The 24,032-nt window shown below is 35.1% G+C and overlaps 1 protein-coding gene across 2 annotated transcripts in view; it reads left to right on the top strand.

Annotated features, from left to right (window-relative positions):
* The first annotated feature begins 754 nt into the window (after nucleotides 1–754).
* Nucleotides 755–24,032, top strand: part of LOC132792466 (uncharacterized) — an 87,197-nt gene continuing 63,919 nt past the window's right edge. For both annotated transcript variants that reach the window (XM_060801863.1, XM_060801864.1), the window contains exon 1: nucleotides 755–1,424. The gene's annotated coding sequence lies outside the window, so the exon portion shown is untranslated. The remainder of the gene's footprint in view (nucleotides 1,425–24,032) is intronic.

A 24,032-nucleotide genomic window follows, 5' to 3' on the forward strand; every position in this document is an offset into this window, starting at 1 on the left:
AGTTGTCGCTTTAAAAATGCGATGCTGAGTTGAATTTAAAGAAATATATTAGGTGAAAAAAAAAATTATTATCTTACTTTTATTATTCTGCTCTTGCAGCTGATCGAGCCTGGACTGAACTGTTGATTCCTCTGCACAATCGTTTCATTTGATTATTTACAACAGCTCTAATAATGGTAAAATTTCACACGCTCGCAACCTTTTGAGTTGAAAAGTCCTCAACTACAACAACATTGTCTGCATCAGGTAAAGTGTAATAAAAGCAGCGCCAACATTGTAAACTAATCAAAAACGAAAAAAAGGTCTCCATCTCCAAGTACGGCTGGATAAAACAATAAATTTCTAAAATATAACCACTAAATTGCATAGCACACAACACAATTCGTATGTTGTGTATGGCCCTCTCGCTCTCGCTTAAGCGCACGCTGGTCTGGCAGCATAATTGAGTAATTAAACAAATTACGCTCAAACTCAGAAAAACGAAACCTGTTTGCACTCGTCGTCGGCACTCAGCCAAACAGGTTACCCACACAACAACAGTGTGAGCTCAATGAACGGAACGTTGTGGGAAACGTTTTGGCAATCGAAACGAACTGGAAAGCAATCAGACGGGTTCGTCGTTGCGTTGTGTTCGACATGCAACGTGTTGCGTGTTCGCGTTCGCTGCGTTCGCTGAACGCAACCAAAACGTTCGAGTGACAAAGCAGCAGCAGTGGTGAGTGCAACGATGCTTGAGTGAAACGACGCGCTGCGTTTGCGAGTCAGTCGATTTTTAGCGTTCGTACGACAAAATTCGCCGCGGCCGCACGTTCTGTTCTTTCGCATTTCGTTCGTCGTTCGCATAAGACGAGATAAATTTCAAAACACACACGCAAATATCAAACTCTACATTTGATCGGCAAAAATAATAAATACAAATTGGAGAATAAAAAGTCAAATTATTGCGTAGAAATTTTGTGTTGTGCCCCCAAATAGTGCCTCAAAAAAGTCAACAGCTGTCTGTTTTACACAATTAAAAATAAAATAACAAATTTACAGTTATTATAAATACACACATACACACAAACACACGCATACAAATAGATAACAAAATTGATCAAGTGCCAAAAAGCAACAAGTTCGAGTTTGTGCAGCAAAAATTTTGCAAATTTCTCAGTGCAATTATTCACCCAACAACAACAAAAAGTGCAAAAAAAATTAATACAAATTTTAATTACAAAAAAGCAAATTTCGCTGTTATTTTGTTGAAATAAAAATAAATTGGTTTCGAGGAAGAAAGGCAAAAGAAAAGTTTTCCCGCTGTGACGCCTGCGCAGCTGCAAAATTCTAATTGGATAAATTCTTTTGCGGCACGCCGCCAAAACAGGAAACGGAAGCGGCTGCACGCCATTTGTAATACCGCAACATCGAACGCAGCATAAAAGGTAATACTGAAAAAAAACTTAATACAAATAAAAACTACAAACAAATCCATTGAGATATAAAGTTTACATTTTTATCTGATTTATGTGCAAATATTTCAACTGTAATTAGCCAAAAAGAGAGAAAAAAAAAAACGAGAGAGATGACAAAGCCATAAGCCGCAAACCTGACCAAATTATGTCAGTCAGTCAGTTTGTCAGCAACAACAAAAACAACAACCAAAATTATGGGAAGCATGACAACAAGTGAGCAATGTTTTGATCTCAAGTGTGCCGCCTTTTTGATACCCTGTCCCAAAAAGTGTTAATGGAATGTGGGAACAATTTAGACAGCTGTCAATCAAAGTCGTTTTGGGAGAGTTCATTTTAGATATTTATTTTGTTTAGACATATTTGTCTAATAAAGTCTATAAATGATACATGATAGTCAATTTCTGTAAATAATTGTATTTGCAAACAATTTTCTTATTTAGTATGAAACAAAGACTAATAACAAAATCCACTTGCGATCGATAAGATAAGAAATATTTCATGAAATTTCCAATTTTAATATCGAGAAATGTTCTATAATACTTTGCAATTTTAGTACAAAGAAATGTTCTATTATATATTGCAATTTGTGTGGTAGAAAATGTTTTTATGCAGTTTTTATATCAAATGTTTATTTATTCTTTGCAATTTTTGTTCTAAAAAAATGTTCTTTTTATTTTTTTATGCAGATTTGATATTAAATGTTTTTTGATTCTTTGCAATTTTTGTTCTAAAAAATGTTCATTTTATTTTTTAGTATTGACCATTTTTGGGATTGAGTAATGTTTTATGAAATTTGAAATTGTAAAGCAATGTGTTTTTATTTTTTGCTGTTTTTGGTACGAAATATATTTTTTTTTTTTATAAAATTTTGATATGGAATGTTTTATGACATTTTGCAATTTTTGGTCAAAAAAAGGTTTTTAAATTTTGTGTATTATTAAATGTCTTAGTCTTAAGAAATGTTCTATGAAACTTAAATCTTAATATTTTAGTGCAAATTAATATTTTATTATATTTGGCAATTTTTGTAGTGAAAGATCTTCTATATCAAATCAAATTTTTTGTTGTTCTATTACATTTTACAATTTTTGTTTAAGAATATGCTCTGTAAATTTTGCATTTTTTTATGAAAAGAATTGTTCTATGAAATTTTAAAATTTCGTGTTGAAAAATGTTTGATAAAATTTGCAATTTTTGTGCTAAAATTGTTCTATGAAATTTGTACTTTTAGTGTAGAGAAACGTTCCAAGAAATTTATCATTTTAGTGTTAGAAAATGTTGTTGAATTTTCAAAATAATATTATATTTTAAAGTTTCGTTTGTTTGATAAGTCGATGATGTCCACTTCATATTAATTATATAGCTTGCAAAATGATGCCCTGTGAAATTCTTTCGCTAAGATTAACAATTTTCAATAATTTATATCTCAGTTATTGAAAATGTTTAAGTGTTAACATTTTTTTAATAAAATTGTAGTTGAAATTTCAATTTTCTAGTTTGCAAATTGTTATTTTCTATTCTTAATATTTTGCACTATTTGTGCATTAAACTAATTTAACTGTTATATTATTAACTTGTTGTATTTTGCAATATTTATACATTAAATTAAGTGAAATCGATTTGTTCAATTACCATTTACGCTGTCAATCAAAGCAGCTGCAAATTGCAGTTGCAGTCGATTAAAATAATTAGTGCAAAAATCAAAAGAATGTGTCACATAAGCAATGACAATCACTTCAATACCCTAAAATGCAGTGTATAACATGAAATCTAAACGACACTTTGACATTATTTGAAATTTTGCTTTAGCTTTTGTCTTGTTTTTATTTTGCTTTGCTTTGCTGTGTGTTTGACTTTGTTTTGATTTGTTTGGCTTTGTTTTTGGTCGTGTTTTGCTTGTGTTTTATCTACACATATCTAACTGCTTATGTTGAATCAGTTTGTTGTTGTTGTGGCTGCTTTTATAATATCCATGATTAAATTTGACAGTTGACAACTTTTCTCGTTGTTGTCTGTCATTTAAATGTGTGTTAATGTTGCACGTGTGTGTTTGCATTTTGTTTCAAATTGACAATTCAACTGGCGTTTTACATGCCACGCACACAAACACACACATACACAAATTATCGGCATTGACCTGAAGTATGAGTGTGTGTGTGTGTGTGTGTGTTGCAAGCTACTTGATGTTGGCATAATAAGCACATTAACTAGAGCAGCAACCAAATGACAACGCATTAGGCTCACTCTACAAGGGCGTGATTTAATGTTCCCCCCTCCCACTTTGGCTTTACATTTTAGATATTCAAGTCATGACAAAAGCCTCTCAAAATAGGAATTTTAATTCACAACAGGATCGTGATGTTTCCTGGGTTTCCATATGAAATGCAAACTCAAGCGATTTTTATTAAAAGTGTGTGTGAAACTGTTTACATTTTTTTTTATTTGTGTTGATCTATTGAAATGATAAAGCTATGCAAGACAAACAGACTCAGTTTAGTAAAATCACACAGTGATTTTAAACTAATATTATATAATATAATCAGAATGTATACATATTTATATATATTTATTTTCTAGCGTCTACTTTAGTATTTTGAAATTCGAAAATTAAATTTCTATGAAGCAATAATCAGAACTTCTTCTTATTCAGAATTTAAAAAAATCTTGCTTAGCATAGAATGAATTTTTGCCTAATATTGAAAGATACCAAATAAATTTAAATTTAAAGATATTCCTGTTCTAGTTTATACTTTAGCGTTGATCTATTAAAATGATTAAGTTATGACATGAAATATTCCTAATTCCTTGTTCTTCAGTTTACTCAAGTTTGTCGAATATTTGGAGACTTGTTAAACTAAATGAAATAAAGCAAAAACACATAAACTATTAGAAAAACTTATTGAAACTATCACATTTTAGAGATATTTATATTTTAATTTTATTTACAAATCGAAGTTGAAATTTCCATATTTAATTAGAATTTTTTTAATGGATTATCATGTCTGTCGAATGTTTTCAAACTTATTTAGCTAATAAAATAAGAACAATAAAGAAATAATAATCAAGTGAATTTATGGATATTTAAGTTTTCATTTATACCTTAAAATGAATTTTAAATCAAAGTTGAAATATCTCGTCACTTAACCAACTTGGATAAACCTTATTTAATTAGAATTTGGCTAATGGATTGCTAATGTTTGTTGAATAAGTTTGTTGAATATTACATAATATAGTAGAATATCAAATTGTATGTAGCAGCAACTTTAGTGCACAAAATAATAAACAATTTGCGTTATCATTGCATTGTTAAACTAAGCAAAGGCAGCTTAAAGCCAACAGCTGTAACAGAGAAACGCAAAAGTCAACTATTATATTTTATTATCAGAGCATTATAATCATTGGCCAAACATACAGCTGAGCTTAAGGCCAAAAACAAGTAGCCAGAAAAGATGAAATGAACTTTTGGCAAACACATTTCTCGTTGTTGTTGCTTGTTGTGGTCGTAAGAGACATGCATATTAATTAGATTTGCAGCTCATGTTCATGTGGCCTTGTAAGAAACAGAGAGAGTGAGTGAGAGAGAGAGAGAGAACGATAGAGCTAAGCTTCCTCGTTACAGAGCACAACAATAATGATGTTGTAGCTGTGATAGTGATAGTGTAATATGACTGAAGGCACGTGCCAATTGCATTAGCATTAAGCTACTTTGACAAAAGTTGCCAGCAGCAGCAACAGCAGCTGCAAGCATATTAAGTATACGCACTGTGCTCAACTTTCAATTAGCAGACGAGACAAACTCAACTCTCAACTGACTGTCAAGCAATTGAGGAAGTTCAGCTGAGAGTTTGTGTTGTATAAAAATAGACTGGCATCAGCATAGATAACAAATGCCAATAGAAATCTGTAATTAAAAGCATGACAATAGTAGTTGCAAGCAGAGAGAGAGATAGAGGCTGAAGAGAGCTGCCACAGTCAGACACTAAGCACCCCTTCGTTTTAAGCCAGACATCAAGAAATCTCGTTTGGCCAAACAAAGGTGTCTGCCTCCATCTGTCTGTCTTTCTGTCTGTCTGTCTGTCTGGCTACTTAACAGCTCCCTCTTCATTTCATTTCATTCATGAATATGTTTTGTTTTTGCGTTTTTTTTTTTGTGTTTAGAATTTGTGCACATGAGGGTTGCATGCAGAATCCATCCCTTGGTTTTGGCCACTTCCATGTGTCCATTGTGGGGGGTCGTCTCAAGTTCAAGTGCAGCTTGTGTGTGTTGAGGCTTCCTTCCTTCGTTGGCCGTCGTCTAGACGAGACTTGCGCTTGCCCCAGACAAGAGCTCAGAGTTCAAGAAATTGTCGAGCTAGAAAAAGAACGTTTTGCAATTTGAATAAACATAGGAGAGACAGCGAATGGCAAAGACACTGGAGACAGAGATAGAGATAGGGAGAGCGATAGCGGCCTGACAGAGTGAGAATTATAATGGCGATGTGGTCATAAATTAAGAGTCGCAGCATAAGAAATACCAACAAGTAAGAAAGATACAGTCGAGTGTGCTCGACTGTGAGATACCTGGTAACCATTTTGAATAAAAGCAAAATAGTGCGGTATTCATTTTAAAATATACCGAATTAATATACCACAAAAATACTAAAATATATACCAAAGGCTATATTTGGTATGTTGATATAGTATTTACTAGGGGTATTAATTTAAAACTAAACCATATTCATATACCACAAAAATACTAAAAACTATACCAAAGACTATATTTGGTATGTTGATATAGTATTTACTATTTTCAAAAAATACCATAAAGTGCTAACCATTTTAAATAATAACAAATTGGTGCGGTATTTATTTAAATATACCGAATTAATATACCACACAAATATTAAAATATATACCAAAGGCTATACTTGGCATGGTGATATATTACTTAATACTTTTAAAATATACCATAAAGTGCAAATATACCGAATTAATATACCGCAAAAATACTAAATATAAAAAGGCTGTATTTGGTATGTTGAAATAGTACATACTACTTTCATAATACCATATTTTTATGAAAATACTTTTGTATGAACAAAAGGCATCTTAGTTTCTTTTACTGACAATTTGGCATATATTGCACTGTAAAGTATATTTAAAATGTAATAGTTTAGTATATAGTATATACTAAAATTCGATTCTTCCTTCTATCCGTTACACACGTTTCCTGAAAGCACAACGTTATAATACCCTTCTACCCTCTATTGGTGGCGGGTATAAAAAGAAGCCGACCAAATAAATATAAATAGCTAAGAGATACACATATGTACACACAACGAGCTACAGAAAGATAGATAGAGATATAGATACAGATACAGATATCTGTAGCCATATGCATATTGAATAAAAACAGCCCATCGACTGAGACATCAACGAGTTCGCTTTATAGAGAACGCGACTAATTTGAATTAAACGAGACAAAGAGTCAAAGCCGAAGCAGCTTCTTTCCCACTTTGTCAGCTTAGAGATTAGTTCTTCAGACAGCTTCAGTTGTTGTATGTGCTACGTGCTGCCTGCTACGTGTTGCAAATATATTTTGAAAATCTAAAAATTTCTGTGACGGAAGTCGCAAAAAAAACCGAAAACGAAAAAAAATAAATACAAATAAAATACTCTTGTAGTTCGTGCGCTTCATATGGAAGAACTTAGGCTTAAAGGGCGATTGGCAACGGTTTCAACGGTTTTCTTTGCTCTGCTTTTGGCCTCTTATCGTTGTTGGCCTTGTGCTTGTTTTTTGTTGTTTTATTTTATTTGCTTTATGTAATGTTTAAGATTGTTGCATTTTTGTTGCTATCAACGCATCAAAACTTTTGCCGGAAAAACAAAGTTGGCCAAAAGAAAAGTTTTGCGCTTGATTTTTAGTTTTTTGTCAGCACGTTTTAGTTGCGCTGAATGTGATCACGCAACAACTAAATTAAACAATTGCTGATTGTTTTTAATTGCGAATTTAAAGCATTTTTATTACAACTGTTTGAGAATTTTATTGTCAGTTTGGGGCTTATTGTTAGACAATATTTATTTAATTTGAAGTTTTTGATAGTTACGGTTTTGTAGCACACTTTTCAAATAAATCAAGCATGATTTTGAGAGCTACAAAGTATGAGGAAAAAGACACATTTTACTAAATAATAAAGCTTGGTTTTAAGAGCATTAAAATATAATAGATTAAAGACATAACTGCTTAAGAATTGACACAATTCCTTAATATGTTGTCTAACTGCTTCAAATTATATTAAGATCAGATAATTATTGAGTTCTTTATATATATATTTTTTATATATCATTCATATGAAATAGGAAACGTTGTCAGATAATTTTGAATTTTTTATATAAGTTTATATTTACATTTTTCATATACTTTTAATATCATATTTTTAATACTCATATTTCTTATATATGTACGTTTTCATTAAAAATAGGAAACGCTATAAAAAAAAATTGTACAGTTTTTAATACAAATTTATATTAATATGTTTTATATACTTTTCGTATCGAAAAGCTAACCTTTTCTCATTATTAAAGGTTTATTAATTATTAAAATTAAAACTTCCTATAAACTTCATAAGAAATAGGCAATGTTTTCTCATATTAAGAATTACTATTTCCCATAAACTTTTATATTTTTGTACATTTTGTCCATACAAAATATGGAAAACGTTTTCACATAAGAAAAAATCCAATTAACAGTTAATTCTCATACTTCAATTGAGTAGATTAATGCTGTAGATAAATTATTAGCTTATATTTAAATTGAAAATGTTCAATATTGCAAACTACAAAACTTTTAATTGATTTTTAGTTGAATCAATTGATAATAATATCATGGCATTATTTAACGACAACAAACGAAAACTATTAACATAATAAAAATAGAATAAAAACGTTTGTTTGAAACACTTTGTGATAATTCGTGTCTGATTCATGACTAGATATCACTTGTAATGCTTAAATAAATACAATATGCGTTCCCACAGTCGGTGGAGTTATGCAAATTATCGGGGTTTTATATAATCTTAGAAAAAAAAGACAAAAAAATAGGGACAACCACTTTGGATCAAAGGCGCAATTTTACTATAAAATATGTTCTGTAGTTGCTGCCAATATTGGAGCAGAAACAGAAACAGGCAACAGACCATGGCCACAGATACGTACGCTTGAAGAGCGGTAGAACAGCAAACAGAGCGAGAAAGAAGTACAAAAAGGGAGAGGGAGAAAGAGAGGGATAGACGGACTTTGATATGGGCTGGTGATGAGCTCTAATTTCGAAATTATACAAAATTATTGCCGACTCCAAAGAGTTGAAAGAAGGAGTAGGTGAAAGAGGAGGAGGAAGAGAATTAGTGGGAGCAAGAGGAGGCGGAAGAAGCGAAGAAGTAGTAGAAGAGCGTCGAGGAGGAAGCGAAGAGGAGTTGGCAACGGAGGAAGAAGAGTAGAAGAAGTAGGTGAAAGAGGAGGCAGAGGAAGCGTACGTGAAGTGGGGAAGTGAAACAAAATTGGAGCTAGCAAAGAAGAGGAAGCAGCAGCGAACTTATGTCTGTTTGGTTTTGAGTTGTGCGTTGTCTTAACTTTTAAATTGTCGTTCAGTTCAGTTCGGTTTTTTGCGCTCTCTCGCTTTTGTTGTTGGAGTTGTTTGCCATATAACAAGTTAATTTTCATGTAAATTTCTGTTTTGGGCCCGGCTTTTGAGGCCGCGGCAACAACAAGAGCAACAAGAACAACCGGTTAACATAATCACTTAATTTGCTGATTGTGTGCGTGGCTCGTTTTCGGCTCGTAATCGTGGGCGCTGATGATGATGATGATGATCATGATAGAGACGGCAACTAACATAGCTATTCAAATGAAAATATGTTCAATCTCCAGAGAGAGGGAAAAATGTGTATTCAAAAATCGAAAAAAGTGTCAATATTATTAAGTGATGATGTTCAATATGTTTTCAAGTCTGATAAACGAGCTGACACACAATAAAGCAAACAAACAAAAAGTAGAGGCACACAACAAAACAACAAAACAAAAAATCCGAAAAGAAAAGAATGTTAAAGCTGCCCTCTAAGCCAAGTTGATAAATTATATGTGTATTTATGTTGCTACCAGAAAATAATTTAGCAAAAGAGAAAAAAAAACTAAAACCGGCAGCAACAAGGGCAAAAAATGTGTAGAATAAATAACAAACTTGCTAAAACAAAAAAGAAAACACACAAAAAAACATTTGGCAAGCAAACACAAAACAACAACACAATACACACATGGAAGTAGAAAAAGAAACGAAAACAAAAAACACAGAAATTGAAACAAATGCTGAGTTATTAGCACAGCTCTGCACTGACTGCAACGCCAGCAGCGACGCCGGCAGAGAGTTCAGACTGCAGACAGCGGTGACGGTGACGTCGACGTCTTCGTGGGCAGCGCGTGGGGTCAGCAGTTGAAGGCGGGCGGACGAACTAAAAACTAAAACGAAAACTGCGATTGCGACTGCGTTTCGGTTTCTTTGTTATGGTTTTTATTTTCATTTGCTTTTTATGCTGTTTATTCATGACAACAACAACCACAACTCCAACAGCAGCAACAAATGGGAAAGCTTGCAAAAATAGCAACACGTGAAAACCGCAATGCAAAAAGAAATGCTCTGCGGCAACAACAAACACACAGCAGCAGCAGCGACAACAACAACAACATCGGCAACTGCAGCAAAAAAGAATCTCTTGAAAATGACGAAAATAAAAACTAAAATGCAGCCCCACTCACCCAGAACATTAACTTCCATGTATTGCACCACAACAAGCGCACAAGTTGCGAGGGTGGTTTCAAAAACTTATCAAAAAAAGTATGTTTCATTTTACTCTAGTAGCAAAAGGCAATAAATATTTCCACTGACAAGCAAAAAACTGTAACACGAGTTATTGAACTCTAACTTCAAAGTTTGTAAGTTCTGTTCTAATTTATGATCCCTAAAAGTCTTAGATTTGTTTTGTTGGTATATTTACACATTACGTTTCTATTTACTAAATTTCATATAAAATATTATACATTCAAAAATGTATACTTTAGAGCTGCTAGTGGTGAAAAGTCATGAATTTTATTGAAATTTGTGAGAGAATCGGAAACTTTTTAAATAGAATAGATGAAAAATTTTGATTAAGAATAATTATTTTATACATATGTATATACGTATTTTATTATTAAAGAAAAATACAAAATACATATTTTATTAATGAAAAATTCAGTTAGATTTACACCCAAATTGTAAGATATTAGGTGTTATAATCATAGTATTAATTTTTTTTAACATAATTTTAGTTTCTCCAAATGCATTTTCTGCAAAATTTTTTAACCCAGAGCCAAAGCGTATATTATATAAGAAAGAATTGGAAAAAACTTGAGAACGATATATAATATGTTGAAATCTTTTCTTTTACTAAATTAAAAAATTTACTAAATTTATATTTTTTTAAAGACAGTAGTTTATGTTTTTTTAATAATAAGCCAACAAAAGATTCATTTGAATTAAATAGTTTTTAAACTTCATTTCTAATGCCTGCAAGATTCGAGTTTCAATAAATTTTACTTGACAAGCGTTTACTTTACTTTCTATAAATGATATTTCGGCATTTGAGCTGTCTTAGGATAAATGCGAATTTAGGGACTTATAAAGTAGTTAATGAAAGAACAAATAGACAATACATTAATGGGACTGATAAATTAAGCTTGTTATCTCTACTATATTTAATTTCAAATTGGAATTAAAGCACCATTCTACATAGTAACTTAATGCTTCATAATAATAATAATGAGACTACAAAACTTTGTTGTCACAACTTTCATTGCCACCCTCGCTCGGCCAAGGCTGTCTGTGTGTCTAGCTGGCTGACTGCGCTGCATCGCATTGCGTTGCGTTGCCTCAGCATTGCGTTCGCTGTCTGCGCATAGTATGTGTAACCATGCACTTATGATGATTTTAAGCTCGCCAAGCATCATCAAGCAAGCCAGAGAAGAGTTGAGCTGAGCAGAGCAGAGCGACTAACCCGGCCAAACGGAGCCAACGAACGGATCCGAAGGAGCGTTAAAGCAGCTTTAACTATAAATAAAACCGAAAGGCAACAATGGTCGAGTGAGTGAGAGAGAGAAGACTATGGAGAGAGAGAGAGAGGGCGGTACAAACACAGAGTACACATGTGAATGCATCAAAAGTTGAACTGAAACTGAGGCAGGCAGAGAGATAGAGAGAGAGAGAGAGAGAGAGTGCTGTGTGGCAGTGTGGCAAGCAGGCAACAGAATAACACGCAGCAAAAAACAACGCAAAATAATAATACAAATAACTATAGATGCATAGATACGAGCGATAGTTAGATGGATGTGGATGTGGATGAGGCTAAAGTTGGTAATGGATGGAGATGGAGGATGTTGCAGCCGTTGGCAACATCGTCATCATCATCTTTGTTGCTGTTGTTGCTTGGCGATCGCGAGGCCGTTGCCATAATTGTTTAGTTAGCTTCGCCCTAGCCTTGGCCCACCTGAGCAGCAGCAAGCAGCAGCCACAGCTTTGCTGCTCTTTTGTGCAGTCATGTGCAGCCAAGTCAATAAGCGGTTGGGGCCAAAAACGCCAACGCCAACATTGCCCAAGACGAGACACAGAGCATCGAGAGGAGGAAGTACGAGAAACGATTCCCTTTGGCTTAGAGCCATGGCTAAAACCTGATTATGAGTGGCCCCAACATGTTGTGTATTCTAACACGCTGCGGACGCGTCGTCTCCACTTCGATCTGGGCAAACAAAATGCGTCTTTAATGCAAACATGCATCAGGCAACATGCAGCATGCAGCAGCAGCAGCAACAGCAGCTTCCTTTGATGTTGCTTATTGGCTTCATGGACAAACATTGGGAAGGGAAGGAGAGGAAAGTGCTGGAGGGAGGGGGAAAAGCTTGTTGCATGTGCGTACAAAACTTTAAACAGGAATTTTAACAACTTGCTTTGTACTTTGCTTGTTGCTCGAACACAACAACAACAGCAGCAACAACAACAACAACAACGAGCCACAACAACTGATTTATAAAGAAAATTTCTATGCGTCGTCGACGTCGTCGCTGCTGTTGCTGCTGCCTGAGCCCAAAAAGGAAATGCATGCCGAGGCCGCAGAGATCCCAGGTGAGCAGCAGCAGCAGCAGAGGAAGCGAAGAGTGCGGAGTGAAGAGAGCTGCTGCTGCGTCTGCATGCCAAACAACGTGCCAACAATGACGGCGACGAGCGCTGCCAATTAGAAGATTTCATATTTCTTCTTTTTTTATTATTTATTTATATTGTACTAAGACCACAATGCAATTCAATTAGACAGACAACAGCAGCAGCAGCTAGCCAAATGAGTGACTGACAGTTAGCCAAAGGTTAAAGGTGAGCTTCAAATTGTAGCCTTAAATGAAAATAGTGTAAATCCTTTTAGAGAAATAAGAATGTAGGTTGTCAGTTACGTAGCAGGCAGCTATAGCTGAACGGTTTGAAAACTTTCGGCATTTGACACATTGCATTGTTAATTTTTAAAACTGTTAAAAAAGACAGACATAAATCATCAGCAACAATGTTGCTTAAAATGAAACGCTTTGAATTGTGACCTTAAATGAAAATAGTGCAAATCCTTTTAGAGAAACAAAAATGTAAGCCAACAGTTGCGTAGCAGGCAGCTATACAACAATTTAGAGAATTGGAAAAAAAAGTATGGTGATTTTCAAATAGTTTTATTTTAAAACTAGTACAAATAAACATTGAAATAAACAGCTTTCAATTGTATCCTTAACTGAAATTTGTGAAGATTGTTTGAATGAATAAATTATAGGTTGCGTAGCAGTCAGATAAAGAAGCAAAGCAGTTTCACAGCAAGCAGCTGCTCAGATCTGATTAGAGGAATTACGTAAAGCTGAAAGCTGTACTTGAAACAACAGCTAAACAGTTAACTTTTAGAACTGATACATTAAAATATGGCTCATTAATATTAACAGCAATTAGTAAAAGAGTGTACTGAAATACACAGCTCCCAAATGTAAACTTGCATAGCAAGCAGCTAGGCAGAGCTAAGCAAAGGAATCCTAAAAGCTGACAAAGATTGAAACAACATCTAAATAGCTAACATTTCAAACTAACAAAAAATATGTTATATTTAAACAAGCAGCAACTATTAAAAGTCAAAGAATAAATAGCTTAAATTTGTGACCTTAGAAAATAACAATTCAAATACTTTTGAGGCCATTTCAATTGATGCTAAGTTTCATAGCAATCAGAGTTGTTTTATAGCAAGTAGCTTGAAGTAACTGGCCACCCTGACAGTTTTGAAAAATACTGAATTGGTGCTGAGTTTCATAGCAAGCAGAGTTGTTTTATAGCAAGCTATAAAATAGCTTAAATTTGTGACCTTAGAAATAACAATTCAAACAATTTGCTAAGTTTCATAGCAAGCTGAGTTGTTTTCTAGTAAGGAACTAGAAGTAAGTGGCCACCCTGACAGCTTTTTGTCCTAATTGCTGCTAAATTGCTAACATTTAAAACTAGTAAAAATACGAATTTAAATTACCAGCAAGCAGACTTGACGTAAATGTCAAAGTGATTTTTCGAAGCAGTCAGCTTTTGTTGGTTTGCGAAAGTTCTACGCATTTTGGTGAGTTTTAATGAGTTTGTGTTTTATGTGTGGTTTGCCCTCCAACCCACAGCTGACCCCACAGATCACACAGCGCCTGTGCTATAGACAATTTTATGGGTTATAAAATATGATAGTGTCGGTTTTTTAGTTGTTGTTGTTTTAGTTGGGTTTGTTTTTTTTTTTATAACCTGTCTGCTGGTTGCGCTTGTTGCTGCATGGTAGCTCATTAGTAGTGGCTGCATGGCGCTGCTGATGAGCTTTATGAGCGAACATCCATCACAAGGCAAGCATATTTTGTCTGTCATATAAAATGGATGAGGTCAAAGTTGATACTAGAGAGTGACGGCGTCATCAAAAGGCCAACGTCAGCTGTTGCCAAAAAAACGAGAAATAAATAACAAAATTTGTAGATTATGACAATAATTATATGCAAAGAGACGGGGGCTGCCTCTTTAAGCTGTGTGGCAAGCGGCAACATGTTGCGTTATCGCGATAATTAACAAAAGTTGAAGAGTCGCCCCCAGCGATGCCAAATTTGCCGACATTGCCGCACCGGGTGGTCAGCGTTTTGGCTTAAAAGCCAACAACAGAATCGTTTATATCTTTGCCCATTAAAAAGTGCGACTTGCAGCAAACATTTTAATTATGGATGCGATGCGATGCGAAAATGAAAGACGCACGCAATAAATTATGAATGCGAAAAAATAACAAACTGTAAACTGTAAAAGAAGGTCAGGGTTGAAACTCGACCAAAAACATAAAACAAAAAAAAAATGTTGTCGATGTTGCCATTAAAATTGCATTACAAGCTAACGACAGCCCAACTGACAGCTGTTCATATGTATATAGTATTCATAATATTCGTTCTTCTTTGTTGTGGCATCCACATCAAAGTCACGTCGCTGCCTCTTGTTACACATTTCTCATACTCATTATTGTTGACACGATCCGATTGAAAAGTGTTTGCTCATTACTTTTGGCCATTGAGATGTTAAGCTATCGTAAATGCTTCTCTTGTTGACTTTGACTCAGTTTGAAGTGATGGCACATCATCGACATCGACAACGCAGTGCGTAACTCGTCGACTCCTTTTACTTTGCCCCAAAACGTGGCACAGTTTCGGTTTTTGAGCAGTAGCCAAGTTGGAGGTAAATACGCAAAAGAAAACAACTTAATAAATTGCTCATTTGTTTGGCTATGATTATGCAAATCGCTGTTTTCTGCAGAATTTTAGTTAATCTGTTTGTTTTGCGTTGCGAGAAATGATTTAATTATTGTTTTTTTACATTATCTCTTTTACACAGAAGCTGGGTTAATCAAGATATTAGGCTCCGGAAACTTTTATATGATTAATACAGATTTCTTGAAAATAAATTAAATCATAGTTGCTCTGAATTTTCTAGAATTTTAAATTTATAATAATAATCATTATTATTTGTAATAATAAATCAATAAATTATAGAAAACTTTTTAGTTAATACCTAATTTGACCCAAAACAAATTTTATCTTATATTAAAGTTACTGTATAACTTGATGCTACATTTCATGTATTTATTTTTTTAAGTATATCCCGTATTTTAATAAGTATTAAATTTACAACTATACATTTTTTTAATATTTCCCACATTATCTCAAGTTATTGAGCAAAAATTCTTAGTATTGTTCTTAAATTCCTATAAATTAAGTTATTGAAAATATAAAGTCACGCCTTAAGTCACATAGCAACAAGCTCTGCACCACATAGCAAACAGCTTTTGCTTGCCAGGCTGGTTACCTTCACAATTATTGTCTGCTAGCTGTCACAATCGTGCTCTACAAATAAATACAAAATAAATAATAAACATTAAACAATAAGCATAACAATAAATGCCACAAGTTGCGGTTCTTGCAAATAAATCCAAACCGCTAAGTGCAACAGCAACAACAACAACAACGAGAAAGAGAACGAGAACTGAGACTTTTGACAGCTGACAGCTGAAAAAAACCCAATCGCACAGTTGCAGGTTGCTTGAATGCAGGCGGCGGCGGTGGCGGCATTCGTGCAGTTTGCTCCACTGTCTGGCTGTCGGAAAGTGTCCCAACTGCCCAATGCCCATTCGCCCATTGATCAGACCCCTGGGTCCAGAAGTTGGAGACAGAGGAGACAGAGAGACACCTGTGCTGTGGGCTGCAATCGCAGAGTGCAAAACGTGTTCGGCGTGACGGCAACAATAGGCAGACATGACCTTTGTGCGAGTGTATTGGCTGCACACACACACAAACACACATTTGCACAGTGGAGACTTTTGTTATGGCTACGACGACCCCCAATGCAAGTGAAACACACCCACCCAAATAGACAGAGAGGGAGAGTGGGAGAGTAGCGTGAAGAGAAGGAGAGTAGCGTGATGAGCGGGAGAGTACAGTGAAGAGTGGGAGAGTAGAGTAAGGAGTGTTAGGTGGAGAGTCAACTGAAGAGTGGGAGAGCAGAGTAAGGAGTGCTAGGTGGAGAGTAAAGTAAAGCATGAGAGAAGGAGACAAGAGTGAAGAGTGTAGCATACTAAATAAGTTTGCAAGCGAAAGAGCGAGACACAAATAGAGTGCATTGCTCATCAAATTCTCGCATGTTGCCTGTCAAACCGCAGTGACAAACACACGCACACGCGGGGCCAACAACGAAGACGTTGACATTGTGGCATCTGCAGCTGCTGTGGCTTCCCCTCTGTGTCCCCACCCTGCCCTAGCCATAATGTTTTTATGATGACCCACGGCACCGCACAGAGCATCAGCATCAGCTGCAGCATCAGTGGAGCCTCCTGTTGCAGCCACCCCCTCCACTCCCCTTGTACTTTCTGTCTACGCTTTAATCCGCTGCAAGTTGTCTTTATTTTTGCGCAGCTCACCGCAATTAGCTGCATTGCTATTCTTGGGTAGCGACACACAAATGCAAGTGTGGCAAGTGTGGGCAGCCAGCCTGTGGCAGACACTGTGGCATGGCATAAAATTTAATTGAAAAGGAAAAAGAAAAAGACACAACAAAAAATGCGGATAAAAATTATGCCCAGAAATGCAATGAAATTTGAGCATCGATTGTGGGTCAGCAACGAGCTGCATTCGCATCGACAGCTGCCCCCCCAAAAAAAAACAGGCTCCAGCAACCACTTAGCAGCCAGAGCAGCAGCTGCATCACCACCATGCAACACCATCATCATTATCACCACCAGGTAGCATCCAAGTCGAAGTCGCATTCGAAGTCGCAGTCCAGAGCGCAATCCATTTCAATTGCCGCGACGCGTTTAAGATTACGCAAGCGATTAGCGAGGCAGCTGGAAAATGCTGCTGCTGCTTCGGCTGCCGCACGCGTCTGCTGCATGCCCCAAAGTCTTGGATGCTAGCAGGCAAAACTTGTTTATTAGATGCTCCTTATATTCTATAATATAATCTGCGGCACGTGCCCCCTAAAATAGCTGCCTCAAATAGCGGCACGTACCGCGAAATTCCAACTTCTTTGCAAAATTTCGCTTCTCTTGAAAATCATAATTATAAATTCACGAAATTAATTAAAAATCAATGTTACAAAAATTGTCATTGTCGCAAGCGTTGCGCAAACTCTGCAAAATTTTCGCTCAGACAATTTTCAATTTTTCTTCTTTTTGTTCTTTGTATACTCTATATATTTTTTATGTTCTTTTGCGCTTTTCGCATTGACTCAGCAAAGGGAAAGAAAATGTCGTGTTAGCTGAACAAAACTTAACGAAGGGAAACTTTTAATTTATTAATCAGTGCATAAAATGACAAATTGTCAATAGAAATGACTCACAGACAGTGCAAGGGAGATGGCACATAGACAGAAAGTGAGTGAGTTGGTGTGCGTGAGTGTGGGAGGGAGATGGCAACACAACAACAATGTGGCGTGGGTCGCAGCTGCTCTTTGCTGCAATCAACTGAGCTCAGCGCAGCTCAGCTCGAGATGCAGACACAACGCAAACAAAATGCAAAAGCTAACAACTAAAGAAGACAGCAGAGTGTGCTGCTCAACTAGAAAATACCCTGTGCAAATTGAGGAGGTAGAAAGAAGAAATTTCAATCTTATGTGTAAATTTGATTATGATAATTTTGAATAACTTCTTTAATTGTTATTGTAAAAATATGCTTTAGTTTGTTACTATTATACTTTTTTATCATTTAAGAATATGTCTAATTGATCATTTGAGTAGACTGTCAATATATCGGAATTTTCTTTCTTGTATTATGTTAATCAAAACTTATTTCTATTAATATTTTTATTTTTCTTTTTTTTTAAGAAAATATAAATTTTTTCTATCTTTTTTTTTTTATTTTCCTTAAGAATTTATAAAGTTTATTCTATTAATATTTTTTTGTCTGTTTTCATTAAAAAATATGTTTATATCATCTTACAAAACTCTTAAATTAAAATATCTTATATTCAAATCTTTGAATGTTTTTTTTTGATTTAGGAAAGTATTTTAAAGTATCAAAATGTTTCTTGTACTGAAATGTTTAAAAACCTTTATTGAATTCTTATAATATTACCATATATTTTTCTTTGTTTTTTTAATACACATATCTTTTGCTTTTTGTTCGTGTCAATGATTAAAGGCACTATATATATTTTAACTTATGTGCTATGTTATGGAGAGCACGTAGTTTGTCTTTCGTCAAGAAGATTCTAAAAAATTGGCTTCAAATTAAAAAATACTTTTACATTTTATTAAAGAAATTTGTCTAATTTCAAGAAAAGTTGAAATAAGCCTTCTGTTTTAAAATGTTTCCCAACTGTGAATAGTTTTATGTACTTAAAAAGTTTCTAGTAAAACATTTCACAATTTAAACAACCGAATTCTGTTGTTTTATAAAGTTAACTACTTTAGGTTTTTACAATGACACAGAATTCATAAATTCCAGTTTATTTCTCTTTTGTGAGCTTCAGGTGAAACTTAAATAATTAAAACCATAAGAGCATAGAATTATATATATTTATGATGTATAATTACGGTAGTTGTTTACAGCAGCAGCTGCATACCCTATGTATAAAGTTTCTAGTCTAAACTAGAGTTACGATCTTTACTTGAGGGCAATCATAAACTACGCATTTGTGTCGCTGAACAACAAAAGTTGTGAAGTTTGTATATGAAAAGAATATAAAAATATAAAATAAGAAGAGTGCTTCAATATAAAGACAGCTGTAATATATATTTAATCCCTGTTGCATAGGGTATACTTTATGCTGTATATACATAAGTATAAAAAAAAAAAGCTAAAACTGCAATTACACACATGCACTGCAGACACATGCGTGAGTGTGTGTGTGTGTGTGTGTAGTCAAAGTTGACTCTTGACGCATTTTCAAGCGAGTTGCCTGCCCCATGCAACACTCAGTGTGGGAAAAGTGGGCGTGTCCAATGGGCATTAAACGGTATTTCAACTTTTGCTCAAGCTGACTTTGCTGCTGTTGATTTCATTACATTTCTGTTGTTGCTTTTTTGCTGCAATTAATTGACAAGCGACCCCAAAAAACAAAAAGTAAAAGAGAAGCGCGTACGAACAGAATCTAAAAGTCAGACAAACAAACAAACAAATGCCAAGAGACAGATAAACAAAAACGCGAGAGAGAAAGAGGTCGACGTCATGTGATGTGAACTTGTCTGGGACTCCGTCGCTGGGTATCCATATCCTGTCGGGCTTGTCATTAATGGAGCCGCCCTAATCAACCTTTGGATACAATGATGACGCGACTCAACTCGACTCGACTCGACTGTGTCCACACATCTTCATCATTAACTTGGCGGCCTGGCAAATTGATTCATTAGTCAAAGTGACTCTTATTTAGTAAATAAGCCGCAAACACACAGACTACAGACTGAAAGAGCAGAATAACCAAAGGGCGTCATCATCATCATCATCAGGAATTAGAGAGGAAATAGCAACTAGAAGTAGAGTTAATCCTCAATCGACATTTGCATTCCCTTTGGCTGCGTTTTGCGAGATTGCCAGAGAGTCATTTATCATTTGCTGCATTTGATTTGTTAATTAAATTTGCTATTTATGCTTATTAAGTCTGGCTGGCCATGTCGTGCTCGCATTTCAAATCGGCTAAAACACGCCCAGCATTTGGCTTATAGACCTGGCCCCCAACCGGTTTGTAGCCAATCTCAGACTCAGACTCTTTCGGTCTCCCACTGTTATCAACAAATGAGCCGCTTTTGCTCTACGTCTCTCTGTCTGTCTGTCTTTCTGTGATTGTGTCACATTTTCTGTTTATTAGCCGAGCCCCATTCAATGGCCATATATTTATGGCAATACTGAAACTATTTTTATAGCTCCAACAGATTTAATGACAAATAAATGTACGCATTAGAGCACTATGAATTGTTTTTTCGCAGCAACTTTAACTTCCTAACTCTCCCGCAGTGCGAGGACAAAAACAAAAAAAAAAAAACCTGTTAACCCTTTTGGGGGCATCGTCAACTCTCACTCCCACGCAATAACCGTTCATTGGCCACTTGGCTCGAATTGGGTTTTTTTTTGGCCAATTCCCAGGCGTTGCTTGTCGACCACAACACCAATCTGATATTGGCCAAACTAACCGGCTGCACCCTACGCATTTATGGAAAACAACGCGATATCTTTTTCCTCTCTTATTTTTTTTGGTTTTTTTGTGGATTTTTGTTGACCATTTCAGCGGCAGTTAACTCAACACCATGAGGCGACTAATGACTGCTGGAAAAGCAATTGCCTATTGCCAATTGCAAGCGGCACAAAACTAATTAGCAGCTGTTTGTATTTGGCAATTTGCTGCGCTTAGTGAAAGCCCCAAAGAAGAGTTTGTCTTATTTGGGATTCTCTTATATGACAATGCAGTCTTTACTTTCCAACTATTTCTGGCTATATATCATTTGTGTGCTTTGGCATGGGCTTATAGACACATTTTATAGCTCTTCCTAATTAAATAGATTATTTGAGATGCAAGAAAATAAATCTTGCATTAAAATACAATTCTCTTTGTCATATTAATAGTTATTCGTAATCCATTTAAATATTTGCCGCATAACATAACAAGAATAACAAAAACTTCATAAGGAAAGTTGTGAGGAATTCTTGCGGAAAAGTCAGCACTTAAGTTTAGTACTCTTTATTTGAGAGCCTTTCGATATAAGAAGATTCATTATTATAGCTTTATTAATATTTATTCATAATACATTAAAATAATTGAAGAGTAACATAAAAATACTCTCAAACTTTCATGAGAAGCGCATAGAAAGGTGCTTTAAGGAATGTTGTGAGGAATGCCTGTGGAAAAGTCAGCATTAAGTTCTCTGAGATTTATTTAAGTGCTTTTCAAAATTGTTGTATACTATAAAGCAAGTGAAAGAATCTGTACTACAGTTTCATTAAAAACTATTCCAAATATATTAAAATATTTGACGAGTAACAAAAAATACTCTCAAAACTTTCAATCTTACTCGACATGTAAACATTTGAGAATCGCATAGAAAGGTGCTTTAAGGAAAGTTGTGAGAAATGCCTGCGGAAAGGTCAGCACTTAAGTTTATTGCAATTTATTAAAGAGCTTTTCAATACACTTTAAGTAAGTAAGCAAATCTGTACTACAGTTTTATTAAAAATTATTCAAAATTCAATAGAATATTTTAGAGCGTTTAATAAAAATATTCTCAAAACTTTCATGCTTATTCGCCATGTAAACATTTGAGAAGTGCATAGAAAGGTACTCTGAGGAAAGTTGTGAAGAATGCCTGCGGAAAGGTCAACACTTAAATTCACTATAATGTGCTTAAGACCTTTTTGAATATTTTTTTTAACATAAGACAAGCGAACTTTAATCAGCATGGAAAGGCGCTGAAAATACCAAAAAGTGATTCATAAATAACAATGAATTCATACTTTTACTTTCGAGACTCGCTTCAAGCGCTTCAACTGCAGCTATCAACTTGTAGCAATCGCATACTGTTCAGTATCTTTATATGTAATCTATATACACATATCGACGGCAACAACAACAACAACGAATACAAGTTGAAGTTGAAGTTGAGGTTGAGAGGCGGCACCCAACGAAGCGAGTGTCACCTTTTGCGGTTCTCAGCGTCCGCTGTCAAGCGTAATTTTATACGATCAGCTTTCGATTTGGCGAAGCCTGAGGTTAAAAATTAACATGGCCAAGCGGCGATAAGTAGAGATTGCTATTGGTATTGGGCCAGCTACCCAACTCAATGTAATTTTGTGGTTTGAGCACCAAAAAAACAAAAAACGCAACACAAAGTAAAGAAAACAAAAAAGTAAAAAGGGAAAAAAGCTGAAGAAGGAAGCAGAGAAGCAAAAAAGCGAAGTGCAATTGATATGCTCAGGCAGAGGACAAGAGGACAGAGGACAACGAACGTCGCAGATACGAATTGGGATTCGGATTCGGATTCGAACGCGGATTCGATTGTCAAAGCCAATTGTTGGGCCATGTAAAATGCCAAGTGCGCACGTATAAGTGTGTTTGTGTGTGTGTTTGTGTGTGTGTCTTTACAGTTGCCTGCGGCTGTTGTATTTCTCTCGCTCTCTCACTCCCTTCCTCTTCCTCGCTCCCTTACTCTTTGTCTCTATCGCTGCCTTCTTTCCTTCTGCTTTATGCGATATGAATTACACAAGTTTCCTGGCAGCGTTTTATGGACGTTTTCCTCTTTATTATTATGCAGCGGTGTGTGTGTGTGTGTGAGTGTGTGTGTGTGTGTATTTGTATCCGTGTGTGTGTCGTTATAATATAATAATTAAACGAATTGCCAAAGTGTGTCCGCAACAAACGCGCGTCGTTCGTCAGGCAGTCTTAACAAACTGCCTGCAGCCTGCAGCTATTTGCATAACTTAGAGATGGCATAAACTTAAATACGTATCAAATAAAAACTATCAGTTTATGTTAGTAGCTAGAGCACTAAAACCATCTCAAAAGTCCTTTTTTATTTGGAAGGAAGAACATGTTAGAAATAATGTTAGCTTGAGAAGAGTTACAGCTTCTGAGTTGTAAAAATGAAAGTCAAATTAGAGATTATTAAGGAAACGACAAATTCAGATTAGGGAAGTGAATTAATGACTAATAACAATGAATTTTTATGATTGTAAAATTAGATATCATTTAAGAGACAAGTTTAGAGCTTAAACTAAAACCACAGACAGGCCAAATTATATGGTCTGAAATAACACGTATCGATCAAATATATTCACATATGCTTGTAATATAGAAAGAAAAAATGAGATATTTGACATACTGAATGTCTTACTTAAAGATTGCAGTTATCGATCACAACACATTGAACTCATACTTAAGAATTAGAAATGGTACCATATAATAAATAAATCGATAAACATAAATTTACTTGATCACTTGGATCTTTTGTAACACAAATCGATCAGCGTAGCGGTGGTAAATAATTTAAACTATCGATTGTTTGCTAACTTTTACTCTCACTATATGTATCGACATTTTCTGGAACCTCTATTCAATAGTAACTTTTGCCATCATTAGAATGGTGAATAAAGTAAAACATAAACTTTCAGATTGAAGTTTAGTTAAATCTTTGAAAAACGCAGACCCATCAGCTGTGCGATAACAGATTGCAGGTACTATCGATTGCTGGTAAGTTTTTTCAATCGTTGATGGACACTTTTTAGTTTCAATTCAGCTTTAAGCAAAGCAATAAACTGTGAAATGGAAACTAATTTAAGTTTGCTTGCGCAGTTGAATCTTTGGCAACACAAATCGATCAGCTTAGTGATGACTATCGATTGTCAGCAAAGTTTCTTCTATCGCTAGTGGAAGCTTGTTAATATTTGTGATGGTATTTCCTTTCTTAGTAAGAGTTGAGTAATAAAATGTGAAATGAAACTTTACTTCAGCTTACTTGATCAATAGAC

The sequence above is a fragment of the Drosophila nasuta genome, chromosome 3, assembly GCF_023558535.2.
Source record: "Drosophila nasuta strain 15112-1781.00 chromosome 3, ASM2355853v1, whole genome shotgun sequence".
In the NCBI taxonomy this organism is placed as follows: Eukaryota; Metazoa; Arthropoda; class Insecta; order Diptera; family Drosophilidae; genus Drosophila; species Drosophila nasuta.